This window comes from Cherax quadricarinatus, chromosome 49, assembly GCF_038502225.1.
Source record: "Cherax quadricarinatus isolate ZL_2023a chromosome 49, ASM3850222v1, whole genome shotgun sequence".
NCBI classification, from domain to species: Eukaryota; Metazoa; Arthropoda; class Malacostraca; order Decapoda; family Parastacidae; genus Cherax; species Cherax quadricarinatus.
The window spans coordinates 8556193-8563499 of NC_091340.1; positions in this window are offsets into that span (position 1 = coordinate 8556193).

A 7307-nucleotide genomic window follows, 5' to 3' on the forward strand; every position below is an offset into this window, starting at 1 on the left:
CCAGGGGTCTGTTGGTAATCCCCCTTATGTGTGCTGGGAGGCAGTTGAACAGTCTCGGTCCCCTGACACTTATTGTATGGTCTCTTAACGTGCTAGTGACACCCCTGCTTTTCATTGGGGGGATGGTGCATCGTCTGCCAAGTCTTTTGCTTTCGTAGTGAGTGATTTTCGTGTGCAAGTTCGGTACTAGTCCCTCTAGGATTTTCCAGGTGTATATAATCATGTATCTCTCCCTCCTGCGTTCCAGGGAATACAGGTTTAGAAACCTCAAGCGCTCCCAGTAATTGAGGTGTTTTATCTCCGTTATGCGCGCCGTGAAAGTTCTCTGTACATTTTCTAGGTCGGCAATTTCACCTGCCTTGAAAGGTGCTGTTAGAGTGCAGCAATATTCCAGCCTAGATAGAACAAGTGACCTGAAGAGTGTCATCATGGGCTTGGCCTCCCTAGTTTTGAAGGTTCTCATTATCCATCCTGTCATTTTTCTAGCAGATGCGATTGATACAATGTTATGGTCCTTGAAGGTGAGATCCTCCGACATAATCACTCCCAGGTCTTTGACGTTGGTGTTTCGCTCTATTTTGTGGCCAGAATTTGTTTTGTACTCTGATGAAGATTTAATTTCCTCATGTTTACCATATCTGAGTAATTGAAATTTCTCATCGTTGAACTTCATATTGTTTTCTGCAGCCCACTGAAAGATTTGGTTGATGTCCGCCTGGAGCCTTGCAGTGTCTGCAATGGAAGACACTGTCATGCAGATTCGGGTGTCATCTGCAAAGGAAGACACGGTGCTGTGGCTGACATCCTTGTCTATGTCGGATATGAGGATGAGGAACAAGATGGGAGCTAGTACTGTGCCTTGTGGAACAGAGCTTTTCACCGTAGCTGCCTCGGACTTTACTCTGTTGACGACTACTCTCTGTGTTCTGTTAGTGAGGAAATTATAGATCCATCGACCAACTTTTCCTGTTATTCCTTTAGCGCGCATTTTGTGCGCTATTACGCCATGGTCACACTTGTCGAAGGCTTTTGCAAAGTCTGTATATATTACATCTGCATTCTTTTTGTCTTCTAGTGCATTTAGGACCTTGTCGTAGTGATCCAGTAGTTGAGACAGACAGGAGCGACCTGTTCTAAACCCATGTTGCCCTGGGTTGTGTAACTGATGGGTTTCTAGATGGGTGGTGATCTTGCTTCTTAGGACCCTTTCAAAGATTTTTATGATATGGGATGTTAGTGCTATTGGTCTGTAGTTCTTTGCTGTTGCTTTACTGCCCCCTTTGTGGAGTGGGGCTATGTCTGTTGTTTTTAGTAACTGAGGGACGACCCCCGTGTCCATGCTCCCTCTCCATAGGATGGAAAAGGCTCGTGATAGGGGCTTCTTGCAGTTCTTGATGAACACAGAGTTCCATGAGTCTGGCCCTGGGGCAGAGTGCATGGGCATGTCATTTATCGCCTGTTCGAAGTCATTTGGCGTCAGGATAACATCGGATAGGCTTGTGTTAATCAAATTTTGTGGCTCTCTCATAAAAAATTCATTTTGATCTTCGACTCTCAGTCTGGTTAGCGGCTTGCTAAAAACTGAGTCATATTGGGACTTGAGTAGCTCACTCATTTCCTTGCTGTCATCTGTGTAGGACCCATCTTGTTTAAGTAGGGGCCCAATACTGGACGTTGTTCTCGATTTTGATTTGGCATAGGAGAAGAAATACTTTGGGTTTCTTTCGATTTCATTTATGGCTTTTAGTTCTTCCCGCGATTCCTGACTCCTAAAGGATTCTTTTAGCTTAAGTTCGATGCTTGCTATTTCTCTGACCAGTGTCTCCCTGCGCATTTCTGATATATTGACCTCTTTTAGCCGCTCTGTTATTCTTTTCCGTCGCCTGTAAAGGGAGCGCCTGTCTCTTTCTATTTTACATCTACTCCTCCTTTTTCTTAGAGGAATAAGCCTTGTGCATACATCGAGTGCCACCGAGTTAATCTGTTCTAGGCATAAGTTTGGGTCTGTGTTGCTTAGTATATCTTCCCAGCTTATATCGGTTAGGACTTGGTTTACTTGGTCCCACTTTATGTTTTTGTTATTGAAGTTGAATTTGGTGAATGCTCCCTCGTGACTAGTCTCATTTTGTCGGTCTGATGCTCCACGCATACATGTCTGAACCTCAATTATGTTGTGATCTGAGTATATTGTTTTTGATATGGTGACATTTCTTATCAGATCATCATTGTTAGTGAAGATGAGGTCTAGTGTATTCTCCAGTCTAGTAGGCTCTATTATTTGCTGGTTTAAATTGAATTTTGTGCAGAGATTTAAAAGCTCGTGTGAGTGTGAGTTTTCATCAGAGCTGCCTCCTGGTGTTATTACTGCAACAATATTATTTGCTATATTCCTCCATTTTAGGTGCCTTAAGTTGAAATCCCCCAGGAGCAAGATGTTGGGTGCAGGAGCTGGAAGATTTTCCAGACAGTGGTCAATTTTTAACAGCTGTTCCTGGAATTGCTGGGATGTTGCATCCGGAGGCTTGTAGACTACCACAATGACTAGGTTTTGGTTCTCGACCTTTACTGCTAAAACTTCCACTACGTCATTTGAGGCATTTAGCAGTTCTGTGCAAACAAGTGACTCTGCAATGTACAGGCCAACCCCCCCCTTTTGCCTGTTCACTCTGTCACATCTGTATAGGTTGTAACCTGGGATCCATATTTCGTTGTCCAAGTGATCCTTTATGTGGGTCTCAGTGAAAGCCGCGAACATTGCCTTTGCCTCTGCAAGCAGTCCACGGATGAAAGGTATTTTGTTGTTTATTGGTATTACAACCTAGGATTTCAAATGGCCTGTTATCCCAGGTGTAATGGGAGCAAATAAACACAGTAGAAAAAGTTTAGACTTATATTATCCTTCACCAATTATAACAGCAATATGTACACTATGTACAGTGATAAATATAGTGCACTCCACGGTAAGCAAGGCAGAAATAGAAGCCACAAGATAGCAGACCGTGCTTCAACCAGCTCTAGAGTGGGAATGACAAGGGCAGACAGGAGAGCGGTATCCACATAACCTCTGCGATTGTCAATCCCACCTTCTTATTGGCTAGAACCTGGTCACTAGTTGAACGATGGGGCCCCATCATCAACTCTTAGCAACCTGGTTCGCTGGTTGGGGGAGATAGCCTGTAAATGAGGGTGTGTCCATGCGCCGAATAAAGGTTACGTACTCTTTGCATGCCACACCCCCACCCCCGAGAAGGCTCAGGATTAGGCTGCCACCTCCCAGTGGTAACCGTGCCGCCATGGCACAAAATAATGGGACCGCCTATCCTCTCCACCATCCAACTCTTAGATAGAGCTCAGCTTTCCTAGTGCCTGAAAGCCAAACCCTAAACTCAGAGTGAGACAGCAGTCAGATAAGCCAACATAGGTCCAAGATACAAGCGGACGGTAGCCCGTATCCCCTCACTAAAAAAAACCCCCACATCAGGGGATAAAAAAAAGAGCTTGAAAGGGGGGTTACCACAAATACATCCTAACCTAAATAAAATATTAAACTAGACTCTTGACAAAGAGTCTGCCAACACATTTTCTTTGCCGGCAATATATTTAATAAAAATATTGTAGGGCTGCAGCCTGAGAGTCCAACGCATAAGCCTTGTGTTGTGATTCTTCATGGCTTGGAGATAGACTAACGGGTTGTGATCACTGTAGACTGTGACCACCTGCGATGTTTGGCCCACATAAACATCGAAATGCTCCAAAGCCATTACCAGCGCGAGGGCTTCTTTTTCAATGGTAGAGTAAGCTCTCTGATGTGGCTGGAACTTGGCTGAAAAGTATGCGATTGGCTGCAGCTCCTTGTTCCCGATTTGTAATAGTACCGCCCCAACCCCAGACTCACAAGCATCAACCTGTAATGAAAAAGGTTTGGAGAAGTCTGGAGACAAGAGAATGGGTGCAGAGCACAATAATCTTTTTGCTTTATTAAAAGCAGTGTTACAATCTGACGTCCAATTAAAGGGAACTTTATGACTGGTAAGAGAGGTAAGAGGGGCTACAATATCTGAGAAATTCTTACAGAATCTTCTGTAAAATCCTATCATGCCTAGGAAACGTTGAAGAGATTTCCTATCATGAGGAACTGGATATTCTTTAATCGAAAGAACTTTAGCAAGTTTAGGTGCAACTTTACCACTACCTACTTCATGGCCTAGAAAAGTGACAGTGGCCTGGCCAAAGGAAGATTTAGACAAATTAACTGTTAATTGGGAATTCTTAAAGGTCTCAAACAGAGCTTTAAGTCTAAGTAGGTGTTGATCCCAAGTATCAGACACCACAACAATATCATCTAGGTATGCTGCCGTGCCTTCAAGTCCTTTAATAGCCTGATGGACGAGTTTCTGGAATGAAGAGGGGGAATTTTTCATTCCGAAGGGGGTAACTGTATACTGATAATGACCTCCTGGAATCACGAAGGCAGAGATTTCCTTCGCCTTATCTGTCAAAGGTACCTGATAGTAACCTTTAAGGAGATCTAATTTGGACACAAAAGTAGCCTTACCCACAAAGTCAATTACGTCATCCAGACGAGGAAGAGGGTAAGCATCTGTAATTGTGACCTCGTTCACTTTACGGTAGTCTGTGCACATACGAAACCCTCCATCAGCCTTTTTTACTAGGATGCACGGTGAAGCCCATGGACTAGATGACTCCTCCACTAAACCATGTTCTAACAAGAAGTCTACTTCCTGCTGAAGTAACCTTTGCTTTTCAGGATTAGCTCTGTAGGGGGAGAGTTTAATTGGTTTAGATTTTCCCACATCTACATCATGGTAACCTAACGTACATTTTTTCGGCACATCCGAAAAAATATTAGGATATGACTGTAGAAGCTCAGTTAAATTGGTTGCTTGTATTTCAGATAATCCATCCATTAACGGGCTAGGATCCTTGAGGAGGACAGAATTTGAAAGTTTAGTATTAATTTCAGAGATAGAGTGCAAAGAGTCAGAGTCGTCCTCAGAGGTAGAGGACAGAGTCATTACTGGGACTTTATCTGGTGTATGAAAGGCCTTGATTTGATTTATGTGGTAAGTTTTTGTTTTTGAGGTCTTATCAATGGGAGCTACCACATAATTTAAATCAGATAATCTACTTACTATCTGCATAGGTCCCGTAAATCTAGCTTTCAAGGTGTGGCCAGGTATAGGTTCCTGCACCAACACCTTGTCTCCTGGATGGAAGGAGCGGAATTGTGCACTTCTGTCATACCTCTGTTTCATCTTACTTTGAGCTGTCTTTAGCTTAGCCGTGGCTAACTCACGTGCCACCTGCAACCTTGAAGACGGGTTGTAGAGTGCTGAGCTTACGTCTTCTCCCATCCATCCTTCTTTGAGCACCCGAAGAGGACCTCGTACATTGTGCCCAAAGATCAGCTCAAACGGACTATACCCTGTAGACTCTTGCACCGTCTCTCGTACTGAGAACAGCAACAATGGTAGAGATTCATCCCAATCTGTCGGAAAGTGCATGCAAAAACTTCTCATCATTGTTTTTAATGTTTGGTGGAATCTTTCCAAGGCGCCTTGGGACTGAGGGTGATAGGCAGTGGATAAGTTGTGAATTATCCCTAACCTAGTTAATACTTCCCTAAATGCTTTGGCAGTGAAGTTAGTACCTTGATCACTTTGTATAGTTTTAGGAATGCCAAAACAAGAAATGAATTTTGTTAAAGCTTTGAGAATAGCTTTAGTATTGATACTACGCATTGGGATCGCTTCAGGATATCTGGTTACTTTATCCATAATTGTAAATAAATACTGATTTCCAGACTTTGACTTAGGTAGTGGACCTACACAATCTATAATTAAATCTGCAAAAGGTTCTCCATCAGCAGGTATGGGTTGGAGAGGTGCAGGTTTAATAGAATGTCCAGGTTTTCCAACTTGCTGACATTCTCGGCAACACCTAATATGATTCTTCACATCTTTCTTTAATGTTGGCCAATAAAATTCTTTTGTGATTCTATACAAGGTTTTTGTAATTCCTAAGTGACCTCCTGATGACGTATTATGAGCTATATTTAATATCTGAGGTCTATACTTGGTTGGAACCACTAACCTGTCGTATAATTGCCGGCCCTCTGTCTCCTTACCAGTCTCAGTGCATACCAAATAATCATTTTTAACTTCATACTTGACTGGATGACCCAAAGAGGATTTACCCATGGCTGCCTCAAAAGCGAATTTTAACGAAGGGTCCTTACGTTGTTCCTCCCGGAAGGACAGTCCCTCGGGCATGGAAACAGAGACATCTGGCAATCCTGCAACCTGGGAATAGGAAGGCTTGATCGGGGTCTGTTCACTTGATTTACGAGACTCCGGCCGGTGTGTCTCATAAAACAACGTGGCTATTCCGAGATCGGAGTCGTCCAAGGATAGGTCAACATTCTCCCCAGACAACCCTTGGGATGTTGCCCGAGTTATGGCCAACACTGGAGAAGCATTAATCATTATAGGTTCAGGACACGAAGTAACAGTAGTAATGTTATTACCCAGTAATAACATGGCATTTTTCATGGGAAATCCTTTTGAGATACCTACAGTCAAGTACCCAGTGTAATATTTGCACTGTACATAAATTTTATGCAAAGGAACAGAATATATAGTTCCTCCATAGGCTTCCAATAAAACTGATGAATTCAAGGAAGTATTCTCTGAAAGGGGTAATATTCCTTCTCTGACAAGTGAGCAATATGCTCCAGTATCTCTAAAGGTATTTACTTTAGTTGGTTCTGAGTTTTCCTGAAGGGAAATAAGACTTTCGCAATAATAAGGGGCCATACCTTTTTCTACTTCTCTAGGGGACATGTTACTAGGGATATTAGAGATTTTCCCGATGGGTTGAGGTTTTTGGGGGCAGTTGGAACTGATATGACCTACTTTATTACACCTGAAGCAGACGACAGGCTTGCCCTTTACTCCCTGATGACGTTGCAAGTGGTGTCGTTCTGGCTGGTGCCTCTCTGGATATTGTTGTCGAGATGCTCCATAAGTAGTTTGCCTCTCCGCAGGGGGACCATATGTTGAGAAGCGTGGCTCACCAGGTGACTTGGTTGGATGTCGTAGACGCTCTCCCTCCGGCTGGCACTTCATTCTCCAATGTTGTCGATCTCTGCTCACGCCAGACTGTTGAAAAGAGAGACGGGACCGCTCGGACAAGGAGCGGTTCGTTTCGAAGGTATCAGCCAACCTGGCCGCCTCCAATGCAGTGGTTAAGTCACGATCCTGCAGAAAGACACGAACCTCTGGTCC